We start from the raw sequence: 16,973 nt of genomic DNA, 5'->3' as shown, positions 1-16,973 counted from the left end.
CGAAAACCTTACGATTACTAGTATTTACTAAGGCTGGCCACTTCCTTCTTCCATCTTGTGGGCACCAGAGAATCCTGCGGAGAAAGACCTGGGCCTCTTTTGAGGAGATATATTAATCGACCCAATTTTGCAGTTGTTCAAATGTTCAAATGTGTGTGAAATCTTATGGGACTTAACTGCTAAGGTCATCAGTCCCTAAGCTTACACACTACTTAACCTAAATTATACTAAGGACAAACACACACACCCATGCCCGAGGGAGGACTCGAACCTCCGCCGGGATCAGCCGCACAGACCATGACTGCAGCGCCTGAGACCGTTCGGCTAATCCCGCGCGGCGCGGTTGTTCATACGACCGAAAATGCTAGTCAGGTAGGCCGTGTGCCACTGATCGGAAAATATGGGTCAGAGGGAGCAATGTCTGAAGAATGCGGCGGGTGGTGTACGACATCCCATTTCAAAGGTTCCAAGCATGTTTTGACGGGTTTTGCGACACGGGATCGAGCACTGCCATGCTGCAAATCACCTTTCCATGTTTATCGCTGTATTGGGGCCGTTTGTCTTTCGGTGCTCAGCTCAGACATATCAATTGCTTTCGATAAATGTCTCCTTTGAACGTTTCCGTCGGTTTCAGTACCTTCGACAGCCGTCTCTCTTCCACCGCCACGCCGGTCATCGACGTGAAAATCACCGTTTTCGAAGCGTTGAAACCATTCTCTGCACGTTCTGTCATTAATAACAGTCTCAAAATGTCTTACCCGTCATTATAGCAGCTTCAGTCACAGATTTGTTCGTTTTAAAACAAAAAATTGAAAATTTCGGTAACTGACTGGAGTTGGGCTCGTAAGTTGACGTATTCAGTCGAGAATAACTTTATGATGTAATCATAAATCGACTGCTATTCTGATGGCATTATGTTTAAAAATGCGTCAGCTTATTATGGCGCTTACGACCTACCACCTGCATCATCACTTGTCGCTGCTGTCGTCTATTGCTAAACGGTGGAAGTAAAGTTGTAGACGTAATAACAATACTGTTTATATAATAGCTGTAGAACTTCATGATTGTTTCAATGATGAAATTATGGCTGAGGTCACGTTGTCTTCTCATGAATAACTGTCAACTGGCTATGCCCATAAGATATAAATACATCTTGCTACTCGTTATTTACCGTTCTAACGAGCTGCGTAGTAAATATCTAAGACGATTGTTATTCTACATCTGCTACTAGCAGCGCTTAATCGTGTTGATGGTAACTTCCAATATACGAACAAACGTTTGAAGTAATAGGTTTGGGGATAGTTTAGGACTGTCAGTATTGCGGTTCACAGATTCCTGTGGAAGCGAAATGCTGAAATTATCAAAGGGAGCGAGGACTGTCCTCCAGGACTGCCCGCGCTCTATATTAGACTCGAACAGTACCAACTGTCGATGTCATAATGCAATATGGACTAAGCGGATCCATTAACGAGTTGGCTTGTCGGTGCTGCTGCCACTATTACTACTGCCACAGCAGCCACTACTATTTCGACTGTGATGTGATGACTGTATGGACGTATTAATTCTGCGGTAACACGTATGAAACGAGCACTACCTGCATGCTTCAAATGCCCTCCCACCTACCACCCATACTTTAATGACTAACACCATGGATGATTGTTGTTCGCTAACTAGCATTCAGAAAAGGCATTCAGGAGGTGATCAACCTCAATAAACCATTCAGTTTTAAAACATTTCGCGGTATTTCAGAAGAACCTCAAGTTAATACAGCATGGGTATCTGACCCAAATAAAATGGTTCAAATGGCTCTGAGCACTATGCGACTTAACTTCTGAGGTCATCAGTCACCTAGAACTTAGAACTAATTAAACCTAACTAACCTAAGGACATCACACACATCCATGCCCGAGGCAGGATTCGAACCTGCGACCGTAGTGATCAAAATACACCGACCACTTCCTCATCTAGTGAAATAATGGAGCTGCTAAAAATAGCCGGCCGCGGTGGTCTAGCGGTTCTGGGCGCTCAGTCCGGAACCGCGCGACTGCTGCGGTCGCAGGTTCGAATCCTGCCTCGGGCATGGATGTGTGTGGTGTCCTTAGGTTAGTTAGGTTTAAGTAGTTCTAAGTTCTAGGGGACTGATGACCACAGATGTTAAGTCCCATAGTGCTCAGAGCCATTTGAACCATTTTTTTGCTAAAAACAGTGCTTTCATATTCAGCTTAAAGCTCCGTTTGGGTATCCTAATCTAGATTTACTGTGGTTTTTCTTAAATAACGGCAGCGTAATGTTTCTCCTGACTTCCTCGTAATTAGCGTGTTGTCTTGAATGATCACATCTAGCGAGGTGATGCAGTGGTTAAGGCGCTCAGCTAGTGTTCTGGGAGAGGGGAATGGAACGGTTCGCATCCATATTTAATATCAGGTTCAGCCGCCACTGACGATTTCTTCATAGGTGGGATACTAATCGCCCTTCGTACAACTAAGATTTTTTCGAAATGAGCACAATCCTTAACAATCTAGATTTTGACACCAAATATCACAGCTCTCTGCATGCAACTCCTATCACTGAAGTATTGTATCCATTCTTTAGAAATAGAATTAAATTTGTAAATATTTAATAGTCTAGAAGCTGTGGATGAAAACGCTGTGCTGTTTACTTTTCGTCACAGTATTTCTCACATTCTTACTTCAACTTTCAGTCACTATAATGACCGGTTCAAAAGTATCACAAATGCTACGATCGCGACATGTAGAATATTGTTCACATATTCATTGCGAAGGGCACTAGAATATACAATCACAATAAATTGCGATCTGTAAACGAAAATTCGCTTGGACAGCCACGTCACTGACAAATATGTAATACCTACGTGCTTCCTTTTCCTTGTCTACTTGGCCATCTACCGACCGCGATATTTCAATTGCACTTTTTTCTTTTCCTTGCATCTGGGCGTTGACTGTAGCCCAGTATTCCTACATTCAGAATGAGATTTTCACTCTGCAGCAGAGTGTGCGCTGATATGAAACTTCCTGGCAGATTAAAACTGTGTGCCGGACCGAGATTCTAACTCGGGACCTTTGCCTTTCGCGGGCAAGTGCTCTACCATCTGCGTGAGGCGTGCTTGGGTAGCTCAGCCTTCTTCACTGTGCATTATGAGGTTCTTGTCGAAAGCACTTTTTACCATGCGAATAGTCCGGCAGGGTGAGTTCTCGTATACAGGAATTTGTACATTGCCGCAGAAGACGCAAAGATAAGCTTACAAAATTATCTTTCTAACACAAAACCAATGTCTGGAGAATATTCAATTTTTTTTAGCAACTTTTGTTTCAGTTTCACTTGGGAGTACTTATGTTTTATATCTCACACAGTAAGGACATGTTATTTTCGTCCATCTCTGAATACCATTTCTGTCACGCATGCTACCTTTGAGCCAAATCCACATCAAATTCGCAGGTCCGTTGCGGATCTTCCTTCAGTGTTATTAGTGAGGGTATTTTGTTAACTTTCTTGACTAGTGCTTCTTGCAGCTGCTGCCGGTTATTTGGATTTTCAGCTTTTGGGTGAATTCCTTACTAGACCTTTCCCTGCGTCAGAACTGCTGATTTTTCTCCGTTGCGGACCTCTAGTTTTACATTTAGCTTTTTGTCGTAACTAAACAACGACAAAACAACTCTTGTGGTTACATCAGGTGCCTTACTTTGGTGATACCAGATCAGAACGCATCACCTCTTGACAATGTACTTAAATACAAATAATAATCTTCAGGGACGTAATACATCAGGGTATCTACAGTTTAAATGATGATTAAAATGAGTATATACGCTTTCTTCGGAGGTAAAATCGAATAACTGTCTTAATCACCGTGTGAATTACGGATAGGAACCCTGTGAGCCTTGAGAGCGCATTGCGTTCTTTTAACAAACCGCATTAGTCTCAGCGTACTCGGCTGTGTAGTGGAATGTCGGACCCAAGCGCGTAACAACAACGACATCATTCACATTTCAAATATAACACTTTTTTTAATAAAACACGAGGAAAAATGTGATAAGATATTAAACCATTGCAACTTAGTGAGTCAGAGGGGTGACAATGACGAATTATTGCAAGAAAATTTTACTAAAATTGTTTAGAGTTTTTGTCGTAAAAGGTAGAAATGGTTCAAATGGCTATGAGCACATGGGACTTAACATCTGAGGTCAACAGTCCCCTAGAACTTAGAACTACTTAAATCTAACTAACCTAAGGACATCACACACACCCATGCCCGAGGCAGGATTCGAACCTGCGACCATAGCGGTCGCGCGGTTCCAGACTGAAGCGCCTAGAACTGCTCGGCCACACCGACCGGCCGTAAAAGGTAGAAGTTTCCACTTGAAATGAAAAATAGTTTACTGTTGTTAAGTTACTGAACTTGACAAATTTAAAAAGTAATATTTCAGAATCTTAAAAACTTAGGTTTAAATCAGCTGATATCTGCAACGGCAAATGAAAAGTTTAGTTTTTAAAAAAGCAACTGAATGAAGTGGCTTAATAATAATATCTATGATTAACGTTAACATTATTAAATAAAATATAACAATAATAGAATGTTCAACAAATTTATCAGTTGGCCAAAGCTCATTATGAAGCTAAAATGACATTGAAGTCAGGCCGGTCGCCGACGCCACCGCCCAGGAAACAACGGCCGGGTTCACGCGGCGATGCGAGTTAACAGCCGGCCAGACCAGACAGAGAACTACCGAAATCTACAAAAAACTAAAACTAAATTTAGGTTACCCAATTACAGACAGATTAACGCGCAAACCAATACATTGTTAGCAGGCTCAGAGAAGGTCGTGACTGTACAATGGTCAGGGTCAACTGACAAGACCTAGTCCTACAGAAAACCAAAAGACTTGTCGATAGCAACAATAATACACAATTTTCAGGAAACTGTTGTTACTAATAAGCTGATAGAATAATGCGGTCTGTAACTAATGGCTGTTAGGTAAGGCTAAACAGTAGACATCTAGAAGACTAATTTGACACAATGCTCATACTCAGGTCGTAGTTTACTGACAATCAAGAACCCACGATTTAATAAGCAGACAGAAAGCTTTATCATTTGTTACACAAAGCTGCTTATACAGTTAACAAGGAAATGTTTCTAAATTTCAGTACTTTTAAAAATAGCCCACAATAATACCGCTGTTGCGGCCTATAACGCTATACCAACCAAACATGCAGAATGGTAATTTAAACTCACGAATATACTCTAGAATAGCACAATTTACAGTAGGCACAGCCTTCGACCTGTTCTGATTGAACATCTTGCGGCTCAGCACACAGTAAAAGCCCAAAATTTAACGAACGCGAGATTCATATAAAAGGCCAAAGTTTTCATTTACTGAGGCAATGTTCGGACGGCATCTCCACAACAATGCACTAACAGTCTGAGACTGCCACAACAGAAACCGGCCTCTAGCATCTGGCAGACGATGGCCGCAAGTCTACGTTTCAGGCTGTCTCACAAAAACTTGCTTCCCGCGACATAGTCCGGCAGCCACAAACAGCGGTCGAGGCTCAGTCACCGTCGCTTCCCTTGCGTACAGCTCCGCTGGCCGCCCAAAACCCCCGCCTGCCCCAGAAGTCTCACAATTTCTCTGACTGACAGCACAGCTTCACGCTGCCCTCCTACCTCCGACCTCTTACTGCTTGGAGCCCACCTTCCAACTAAGGAGCAGCCGCTGTCGCGCCACACAGGGGCTCTGTGCAACTGTGCGAAGATCGCCCACAACGGCACAACCGACAGTCGAGAGATCGAAGTGAGCCACCCGGCTCAAGGCTTACAGAAGATGTCCATGTATTCCAAAGTGTGCATCAAATGATAATTAAAACCATGCATGGTGATGTGTTTGAGACTGTTTTGAATCATAAAGTCTGAAGAAGTTGTGATAATTCGTGAAGTCACAGGTGGGATTTCTTCCTCATTTTTTCAGTTATTAGTTTCCCGAGATTGTCCTCCCCTCACCTCCTAGGTGATCAATAGTTTGGTCTCGTCTGCTACATGTGCTGAGTACGTCTTGAGTTATTTTGTAGCATTCATAGAAGGCTTTTACTTCTGAGCGACCTGTTAACGTGGGTGAAACATTCTCCGATCTCAGGACTATAATGAAAATTTTTGTATTTTCAACATTGCAGCACGGTCAGCAATCGTGATAATCTAATATATAAGAACTATCAGACTCGATTGCGGTAATGAAACCAACCTTCACCTAGGTTTCAGTCCAAGTAATTGAGCCTTCTTCAGAAGATATACCTGAATCTATAATATGTCTAAAAGGACATGGTCTAGAAATAAAAGGGATTAGCCTAGCGGTCTAAGGCGCTGCAGTCATGGACTGTGCGGCTGGTCCTGGCGGAGGTTCCAGTCCTCCCTCGGGCATGTGTGTGTGTGTTTGTCCTTAGGATAATTTAGGTTAAGTAGTGTGTAAGCTTAGCGACTGATGACCTTAGCAGTCAAGTCCCATAAGATTTCATACACATTAAATTAGAAATAAAACTAAAACAGCCTGAATGGGCGTAGTTACATTTTAAAAATGCTGCATAAGGGTCGATATATTCTAATAGCGTAAGTCGAGATAGTGTGTTCGAACTTATATAAATCCATGCATAGTTCGTTCGTCAGATTTTAGTCATAACCTGGTGCAGAGACTTTATATTCAAGATTTTCAACCTTCCTATAAGTTGTTTGTTTTAAGATATAACTACGTTGGTCTTTTATCATTGACAGTCAGGAACAGACATGCTACCCTCTAGTCACTCGTGACTGGATGGAAGAATGCTTTCCTGGTGCGCCATCATCCTCTTCTGGTGCCCGACGAGGTACCCGGTGGTCTGTAGCTCTCGGTGCGCGTCCTGGTGTCTGCGTTTGTGCTTGATGGTCCCGCGTGGTTGCTGCGGAGTGTGCGATCGTCGCCTACTTTGATCAGCGAGCCATGACATTTTAGCTCGTTTCCATCCACTTATATTTTTTCAATGTCCTTCCTCTAATTTCTGTTTATTGTGCTTTTAAGTATTTTTCTTTAGCGTTTTTTGTCATAAGAAAATCACTTAGTTCATTAACCTTACAAAGGGAAACCCTCAGACATGGCCAGCCAATTCCGTTCACTCGTGTACAACCTAAATTGGAAGACTAAGATGTTTCGGTTCAATATCTGCCCTCCACCCCCCCCCCCCCCCACCCCACCCATTCTCCCTCACCCTCGTATTAGAGAAAACCACTCCTGAAACCCACGACGAGTAATCGATTCGAAACTAACGGACTCCATTCATAATTGGAAATTGAGCATCTTGAAAGAGGTCCGCAAAGGCAAATCGTTGGAAGAAACTCGTACAGCTACCGCTTATACTCCCATATGATAAACGCTATTCAACGAAAGCACCACTGGCGAACGACCAAGTCACAGGGCTGGGGAGCAGAGATCCTATGTTCGGTTTCGAAACCCATTTTTTTCTTTGTATTTTTCCCATATCGAAATTGGTTGGAATTGGAAAGTTAATAGGGCGAGTTAGTCAACAAAGAATAACAACGGGGTAGCAAAATAAATACCTCAAATGATTCCGATTATTAAAGAATAAAACTTTAATACTTACGGCGTTGCAGTGTCTCTTTCACTCACACTGTTAAAGACGTCACTTTCCTTCTAACAGATACACAGATGGTATTTCTTATATAAACTTTCGATGATGATGAGTTTGGTTTGTGGGGTGCTCAACTGTGCAGTCATCAGCGTCCGTACAAAGTCCCAATTTTTACACAGTCCATTTCCTTTTCACAGTCCAATCTAGTCACTCTCACAAATGACGATGATGATGGAATGATAAGGACAATACAATCAACCAGTCCTCGGGCAGAGAAAAATCCCCAAACCGGCCGGGAATCGAATCCGGGACCCCGTGATCCAGAGGCAGTAGCGCTAGCCCGTAGATCATGAGCTCCGGACATAAACATTCGAAGAAAATGTACTCACGGCACCGAGACAATCTAACGAATGCAGTCTTGATGCAACTACACCGTTTCTTCCGAAGATTCAGCGGCGAACAGACTTGGTTTACGTTTCAAAATATTTCTATTCCGGGAATTAATTTTCATGCATTCCACACCCCTTGGGCTGTAAACAAGCATAGTGTAGTGGTTTGTCTGTGGTTCTTCGTGACGAATTCGCAGTAGTCTTTCTAGGAATAGTTTTCATACAACGAAGTTCAAAAAATCTCAATTTTTGTATGAGTCCAATTCCTTTGTGAAACGTATTTGCCTGCCTTGTTATTATTGGAAATTTTGGTAAGGTCCTATGTGACCAAACTGCTAAGGTCATCGGTCCCTAAGCTTACACACTATTTAATCTAACTTAAACTAACTTACGCTAAGGACAACACACACACACACACACACACACACACACACACACACACACATGCCCGAGGCAGGACTCGATCCTCCGACGGTAGGAGCCCCGCGGACCGTGATAAGACACCCTAGTCCGCGCGACTACCCCGCGCTGCTTGTTATTGCTCCTTATTAATTTACTTAACTTATCTATCCTTCCATTAATGTAACCGTGCGGTTCTAGGCGCTACAGTTTGGAACTGCGGGACCGCTACGGTCGCAGGTTCGAATCCTGCCTCGGGCATGGATGTGTGTGATGTCCTTAGGTTAGTTAGGGCCAAGTAGTTCTAAGTTCTAGGGGACTGATGACCAAAGAAGTTAAGTCCCATAGTGCTCAGAGCCATTTGAATCTTCAAAAATGGTTCAAATGGCTCTGAGCACTATGGGACTTAACATCTATGGTCATCAGTCCACTAGAACTTAGAACTACTTAAACCTAACTAGCCTAAGGACATCACACACATCCATGCCCGAGGCAGGATTCGAGCCTGCGACCGTAGCGGTCACGCGGTTCCAGACTGAAGCGCCTAGAACCGCATGGCCACACCGGCCGGCTTTGAAACTTCCATTACTACCAAATTAGATACGGAAGAAGACACAAATTAAAGAGAAGCTACACAATGCATTTGAAAATCGAACGCAGGTTCTCTGTTCCCCAGCCAGCCGCCTTGTTTGCCACGCCAGCGGTGTTTTCCGTGAATAGTTTTTACCGTATTGGTAGATAAGACAAAAACTGTTGAAAGAGGGCACCGTTGGCGTAGATAAGTGGCAGTCGTGAAACTTCTTTTAATTCAACGAATTAGTCGTTCATATTAGTGAATTTAAACTTCACTTTTTCTAGGAAATAATTGTTCGGCTTGGTCCCCAAAATAAAAAAAAAGAGGTGTTAGTCAGGAAACAGCGAAATGGTGCTAACCCCCGCAAGTCTTTTGGGATAAACCCCCGCAATTCCCAGAATGGGACGACCATTCTTCTGTAACAACCACTGAAAGCGATAGTGTAGAACTGAGCGTGAGATTATCTCGAATGATGATATAATTCCGCTGTTTAAAATACAGATTTAGAAGAAATGGCCTGAAAAAGCATTGAAATCTGTGCTTCTTACACCGATACCCAACAAAGAACGAATGAAAGAACGATGCATAGGAAAAGAAGAGCTTGCGACTGAGAAGGAAAAACGCGCCAAAGAAACGAAGTGTGTGCTGTATAAGCAAAACGACATAAGCTACAATCCATTACAAGAATGCCGCAAGAAAAAAAAAAAGGAAGAAGATAGTTCAAACTGCCACCTGATTGTTCTTCGGAGTCAGATTCATACTTCCGACATCACGGCAGTAACCTAGACATAGATACAGACTTACGATTTGGCGAAGAAATATCCGAAGAAGAAGAAGAAGAAGATGAAGAAGAAGAGGAAGACCTTGGGACTTCAAGAAAGAATCAGCTTTCCCTACCACTCAGTACCTTCACTGTAGTAAAAGTGCAAGGACAATGAAAAACTAATTTCTTTTCAATTGTTTCGCCGACCGCGGTGGCCGAGCGATTCCAGTCGCTCAGTCCGGAACCGCGCGACTGCTACGGTCGCAGGTTCGAGTTCTGCCTCGGGTATGGATGTGTGTGATGTCTTTAGGTTAGTTAGGTTTAAGTAGTTCTAAGTTCTAGATGTTAAGTCCCATAGTGCTCAGAGCCATTTGATTTTTGTTTCAATTGTTTCTGTTATGCAGTCACCCATTTTTATCACTGTTTAGCTCAAATACCCGTACTAAGGGGCCTTACCCCACTTCATGGCGTTAACGCTCGCAGTTCTTTTTTCGATACATTGTAAATTTCTTTGTATTTAATAAGCAGAGCTGGAATTTCTATGAGTTATAGTTAATAACCCAATCTATGACTTCAATCTGAAACTGCAGGGAAACCTACCCCTCGCTGTCTACAATACTAGAAAAACATAAATTGCGGAGCTCTATCCCACCTACTATATATATCAAATCAGTTGGTTGTGTCTGAGGATTTCTTTTCCGTTATGGCCTTGACATTGATTCTTTCCTCTTTCCCTCTCTACACGAATTATTTATCAACAATGTAGCATAACCGTGAAGGCAGAAGTGACGAGCGCAATTCCACTTTTTTCTCTGTTTGTCCAAATGTCAAGGTAAATTGCATTTCACGAATGTCTCCTGCCTTCCAGCTGGGAGGAGTTACGTGTTCGCGGCCGTAACTCAACTCGAAGCTACGCACCCCTGCCACAAGGCAGCCGAGAGATACTTTCTTTGTTGACTCTGGGCTGGTGGCCACCGCCGGGCAGCTCTGATTGGATTTGCTGGCGCTCGCCGTGCGGCCGGAGGAGAGCTCAGGCTGCCCCACCCTCCGCCACACACCACCACGCGGCGTGGCCTTCCCGGAGCCGCTGGCCCGGCAGTTCGTCACCGTTCCCACACGCTCCGGCGCCGCTGAAAGCCGCACCTGCTGCCAATGACGCTCACTCGGCGCTTTACAGGTCTGCAGTTGTTCCGAGGGCAGGCGGTGGTGGCGGTGCAGCTGCCGTCGCGATCCTGCGGGACCAAGATAAACGTTTGAGGAGGTTGCGAGACCCATTCAGAGCAGTTTCATACTGCGTGTTTTGTGTGTTCTGTTCCATGACGTCTCCGTCAAATACAGTTTTTAACACTCCCTTTTTTGTAGCTGATTTAAATTGACAAAGCCTACAGATTGAAGTTATATGGACCCAACTATAGTTCTCTCGGAAGAACTGGCTTGAATTCGTATTTTCGCGACTATGAAAGTCTGGAATATCTCAGGTGCGCCAATTTTATTCGTACTCAGCAATCGGACTTAGTTAATCAAGTGATATACAGATTCCAAGTAATTACTACAATTCGTAGTTGTCTCGATGCCGGATAACATATATCGTCCAAGCCGATTATTTCCGTTCATACAATATGAATGAGACATGGGACTTAGGGAAAGCAGGAAAAGGTATGGACGGGGCCTGATCAGTTAGCGTTAGTTGCACAGTAAACACATACACTTTATTAAGGAAATATTTTTTTAAAAAAATCATTTTTAAAAAACTTGACTGTAACGCAAGCTACACTGACAGCTGAAGGCCTTATTAAGAAGAATTCAAATTATTTGTCGACTGAAGGCCACAAGCAATAGGAATAATTTAAACAAAATATTATTTTTAAACAATTGACACAATAAGACCAAATAAAGAAGGGAGTGACCCACAGACAGTACTCCAAGGATCGACCTGAGAAAAGTCCCTACAGCTGCGTAAGCGGCGAGACAGGCAGCCAAGAGTTATGCTCACTTAACAGGATAGCAACTCAAACTAGGGACAGCTTAAGCGCCGACCAGCATACTCGCAAAATCCAGCTAAGATGCGATAACCAATACCACGACAGAATAACAGTTAACATCGTCAAATGACAAGCATTTAGTTAAACACATAGGCTCCACCAAATCCTAGTACGCAGACAGGGTTAAGACCAAACTGCCTATTCAAAATCTGACTAGATGCACATGGAACCGCAAAAGACAATTCCACAAACAACTGAAACAATGCTATAACAGTCACTGTACAGCAACAAGACGAATTGCACGTAGACATGAACGTTAGGAACACAGAAACGGTCGAAAGGCCAGATACACGTTGTCCACTGACACGACCGACCAAACGACCAACCATCGGTCGTTCCCCATCAAGTCAGCCAAGGGAAACGTCGGAGTATAAAACAGCCAACTGACAGCTTGATGGCATGAGGTCACTTCGACGGATGGACACACACACACACACAAATGAAAGTTGCACTGCTCGAATATAACGATCCATTCAACTTAAACTCACTGAATCCAAACCTCGAGGTGGTCGTGCACTCTCGCGACCACATCCATCCATCGAGCAGTGCATATATCGCCAGCTCCCTCGGCGAGTACAAGGCCCTCCAAATCCTTGAACGCCATGCGCTCCGCCTTGCCTTCCGTATCCGCCTTCTTTCCCCCACACGGCTCCTGTATGAACTGATCCCCTTCCCCCACCTCCTCCTGTTCCTCCAACATCTTCGCATCCTTTACATTGTCCGCAGACTCTTGATCCCCCCCCACCCTCTGGTTTCCTCCTTCCTCTCCACCCCCGCCCATTGCCGCGCCTCTATCGCTGTATCCCTCCCTCTCTCCACCTCCACACCTTCCATCTCCTTCATCAGGGCAACTTCCAACGCCTCCCCCTCCCGGATGACGACCTTCGCCGTGACATCTACCCTTCCTTCCAACTATAACCTGGCCTTGTTCCCCCCCCCCTCCCCAGGACCTCCCTTTTTCCTCTTCCCTCCTTTTCCCAGAGCGGATTTTCCTCCTTTCCCCCCTTCCCCTGAGACCCTGCACCCCATACTTGCCTCTTTCCTTCCCACATCCCCCCTACCTGGCCCTCTTCAGCGCGCCCCCCCCCCGCTCTTCTCCCCCATCTCTTCCCCTCCCTCCCTTCTTCTGGTCTCCCTCATCTCCTTGCGCCTGGCAGATCCACTGTTTTGATCATCGTCAGTGTGCCACATCAGTGTTGTGTTTAGTGCTGTTTCTCCTGTGCGTCAAGAGGTGTGATTTTAATTGTGTACTGCCTTGAGGTTCGCCGTCAGTGTTTGTTATGTGCTACGCCATCTGTCGATACCTTCTTTGCTCCAGTCATACTGTGCCTTGTGTTCTTTTAATTGTAGCAGTGTGTGGCTTTTTGCGTGCTACTTTTAAACAGTTTATCTCCATTTTACAGTCACCCTGTTTTTTGTCTATTGCCTTCCATGATGTTCCCCCTTTTTCTATATCTATGTTCGCCATATTCTCTCCTTTGTTATTTTTAAATGTCTTCTGTTGTTTGTTCCATGTCTTTCGGCTGAAGAGCAGCGCATATGCTGCTGCCAGCCCGCCCCGATGGGGAATTGAAATACAATAAAGAAAAAAAAAGTCGGCGAGTACTGGCGCCGTTGGACCTCACTGCTGCTCCGTCCCAACTGAGCTCCGACAGACGACGACCCAGAAATACTAGAGGTCGCTCCAAAGATAGTATCCCAGTACTTTCTATCGATAAGCACTGCTGCTGCCACTGACGGACAGACAAAGCGAGCAAACGTAGTGGCGCCAGTAAACTGACTGAGAAAACGACGGCAACCTGTCAATGGCACCAAGGGGAGCAGGAGCACGGCTCAAAGACTTACCACACTTCCATTTGGTAACCTGTGACTAGAAACTAAACTAAACTCCATCTGAACAGGCGTTGGAAGGCCCAAAGGTACCGACAGCCGTTTCATCTACAGCCCAAAGGCGTCACTGGATGCTGATATGGAGGAGCATGTGGTCAGCACACCGCTCTCCCGGCCGCATATCAGTTTGCGAGATCGGAGCCGCTACTTTTCAATCAAGTAGCTTCTCACTTTGCCTCACAAGGGCTGAGTGCACCCCGCTTGCCAGCAGCGCTCGCCAGACCGGATGGTCACCCATCCAAGTGCTACCCTAGCGCGGCAGAACATAACTTCGGTGATCTGACAGGAACCGGTGTTACCACTGCGGCAAGGTCGTTGGCCTTTGATGAGACTAGTGGTATGAATTAAAAAAAAACATGAGACAACGCTTGAACGAAAATTATTGATTATACACACTTGTAGGAACTTACACTGATAAATACATCACAACAGATCGTGACTAGGAGAGGGTAACGAAGGAAGCAGAGTTCTGCTTCAAGACAGCTTGTGTCGCACTTATAGTCATATGTTATTGGACACTTTCTTTGAGTTGTCAAGGCTGCACGCCTAATTGGTAAGGAAGGAGTTGAAGTTTGTGATGTCTGAAGATGGGTGTAATCCCGAAACGTGCAACATGTTCTAATAAAAGAGGCAGTTGAACATCTGATGACTTTATTGCGATTGTTCAGCATTGGTTGCCAATTATTGACCGTTAGGTGCCATGTAGACGAGACGTCAGTGTCAAGGTAAGGAGGGCACACCGATTTCCATGTGACATTGGGATGCTTTCCCTCACTCACACTCGGTGACCTGTTCTGCTAAAGATAGCCATAGATCGCCGCAGTCAAGGACATAGCTCAGTTCGAGGAAAAAATGGCGGAAGTAAAGGGAGGGTGGCGGGATGTCTGAACCTGGATAGCTGCAGAGAGAGAGCGTGCTGTGTAACGTTTTGTGAATGCAGGGGAGCTATTCGGCCACCTACAACTGGTACATGATAACGTGAACTTGTTTGCGAATCTGTGCGGCGACAGGGCGATAACACGATGCAGTCGTGAGGGCTCCTACAGCCACTCCTGGCAAGCCACGTGCGTTAGCAAAGGATCGGTTTGGGGGGGGGGGGAAATCGCTAAGCTGGGAATCTGGATGACTGTTACTCGCATGGCCTTTGCGCAGGAGGTGCTCCAAGAAATGACGGAGTGGCAGAAAATCTTAATGGTGGCTAAATTACAGCTCTTTGATACTCAACTGTAACTCACATAAAATATTAACGAAAATCTGAAAACATTTGCGGTCTCATAAAAATGACGTACATACATCACAAAAATATCTCAGTATCTTTAAAGCTGCAGAAGTTAACATTTCACAGCAAATATACCTCTTCACAATGAACCTCTCAATTAACAACTTCTAATTTCAATAAAACGATATCTCAGATGACAGCATTCATTTTAGCTGTCATCTCAGAAAGCCCCTATTTTATTTATTTAGCCACTATTTTATTTTTTGACTTATGACGTCTTTATATCTATTTATTACGCACTGTTTGTCAGAACGTAATATTTTCGACATTTACACAGCTAATGAATATAGCGTGAGTACCCCACATGTGATCATACTTTTGTAGTTATTTGATAAACATTTACTAACCTTATTTAAATGTTGATTCCAAGTGCTATTATAAAAGACAGTAATTTAAAAGTGCTCAATCGCTTGTATTAGCTGACACCACTGTTGTAAAGAGTGCCAAAGACGCTGCTGCAAGACAGGCAAAAATAATTGTTTTAAACAATACTTAAGGACAGTGTGTTGTCATTTATCGTGAGCTTAGCTGCACCAGAAAGCTGGCTTATTTATTTATGAACCAGCTATTACTTATATTTGTTGTAAATGCTCTGAATGCAACCGAACGTTTATGACATGTATTTATTTAAATATTGTTATAATATATTAGGTTAGTCCGGGAAGTGGTCAACTTGAATCAAATCATGTGTGTAGAGCTCAAGCATGATGTATTTTTGGTGGGGATGGCCTTCAGTTAATGGGAGCTGGACAGTGGCGGAGCACTGCTGGAGTCAAGTGGAAATGGGGACTTTTAGAGCGAAGAGCTCAAAGGAGCGATTCTGGACACTTTATGTCGAGAGCTGGAAGAAGACAGACCTTCCAGTGGTAGCCAGCGTGATTCTATCGTGGTGGTGAACGGCCGCTATCGCATTTGTGAAGGGACTTTATAATTCGAGAGGTCTGGATGTACTCCAGAGTAGGGATCTAGCTTTCCCACTTGCAGTACAGAACTGCTCACGGACAGAGTATGAGTTACTGTTCTTTGTATCGCGTATGGTAATTTGTGAATTGTCATGTTGAACTATGTTGAACTGGTGAATCTTTCGTGTGTTGTGATCATGAAATAGACTTAATTTTCACGAGTCTTTGATGACTATTTAGTTTGGGGATTTTGCTACCATTCTCCTAACGCTCAAGACGCAACATTACTGGATTTGAAAAGGGTATTTTCTGCCTGTATCTTATCTGAATATTATAGGACCACTTCTCGTTTATTTGAGCTATCCTTTCTTGAGTACATATTATTCAACATAATTCTCTGTCATCTACATCAATTACAGACGTTAGAATAGAGCCCTTATTATTCAGTTCTTCCTTTATATTTATTTTATATTTTTGCGTATTTTATTAGTTCACAATTCTAGTCAATGCACAGATTATTTCACGTCAACCCGACACTTTGCCTGAAGATGGAAAATAAGAAACTTGCTGAAACGTTGCTGGAGAACAACACATTGACTCAGCTCTCAACCAGAGAAGATTTTATCATCGAGATTCGCCGAGAAAGCCTGTATTCTCATATATACAATCAATATGTACATAATTTCGTTATAGAGACCATGTTAATGACATAAATACTGATCGTCTCACTTACTAAGTTGTAGTGCCATAACGCAAGAATTTCTGGTCAGATGAGTATAGGGTAGTATCATCAGCTGCGGGAAATGGTACAACGGGAGTAGTTTCGTTATGAATCGGACGGTAGGGCAAAGAGTCTGTTACTGTAACAGAGATAGAGTTGTATCAGAATCGACAGCAAACCAACACCGACAACGGTAGTTCAGGTGTACATACTGACGTCGCAAGCTGCAGATCAAGAGATAGAGAAAGCGTACCAGGATACTGGAAGGGTAATACAGTACGTAGAGGGAGATGAAAATTAAATAGTCATATGTGACTGGAATGTAGTTGTAGGGGAATGAGTAGAAGAAGAGGTTACAGGAGAATATGTGCTTGGAACAACGAATAAG

The sequence above is a fragment of the Schistocerca americana genome, chromosome 4 (assembly GCF_021461395.2).
Source record: "Schistocerca americana isolate TAMUIC-IGC-003095 chromosome 4, iqSchAmer2.1, whole genome shotgun sequence".
NCBI lineage: Eukaryota > Metazoa > Arthropoda > Insecta > Orthoptera > Acrididae > Schistocerca > Schistocerca americana.
The sequence above is the reverse complement of the archived record's forward strand: the minus strand, read 5'-3'. Positions refer to the sequence as shown.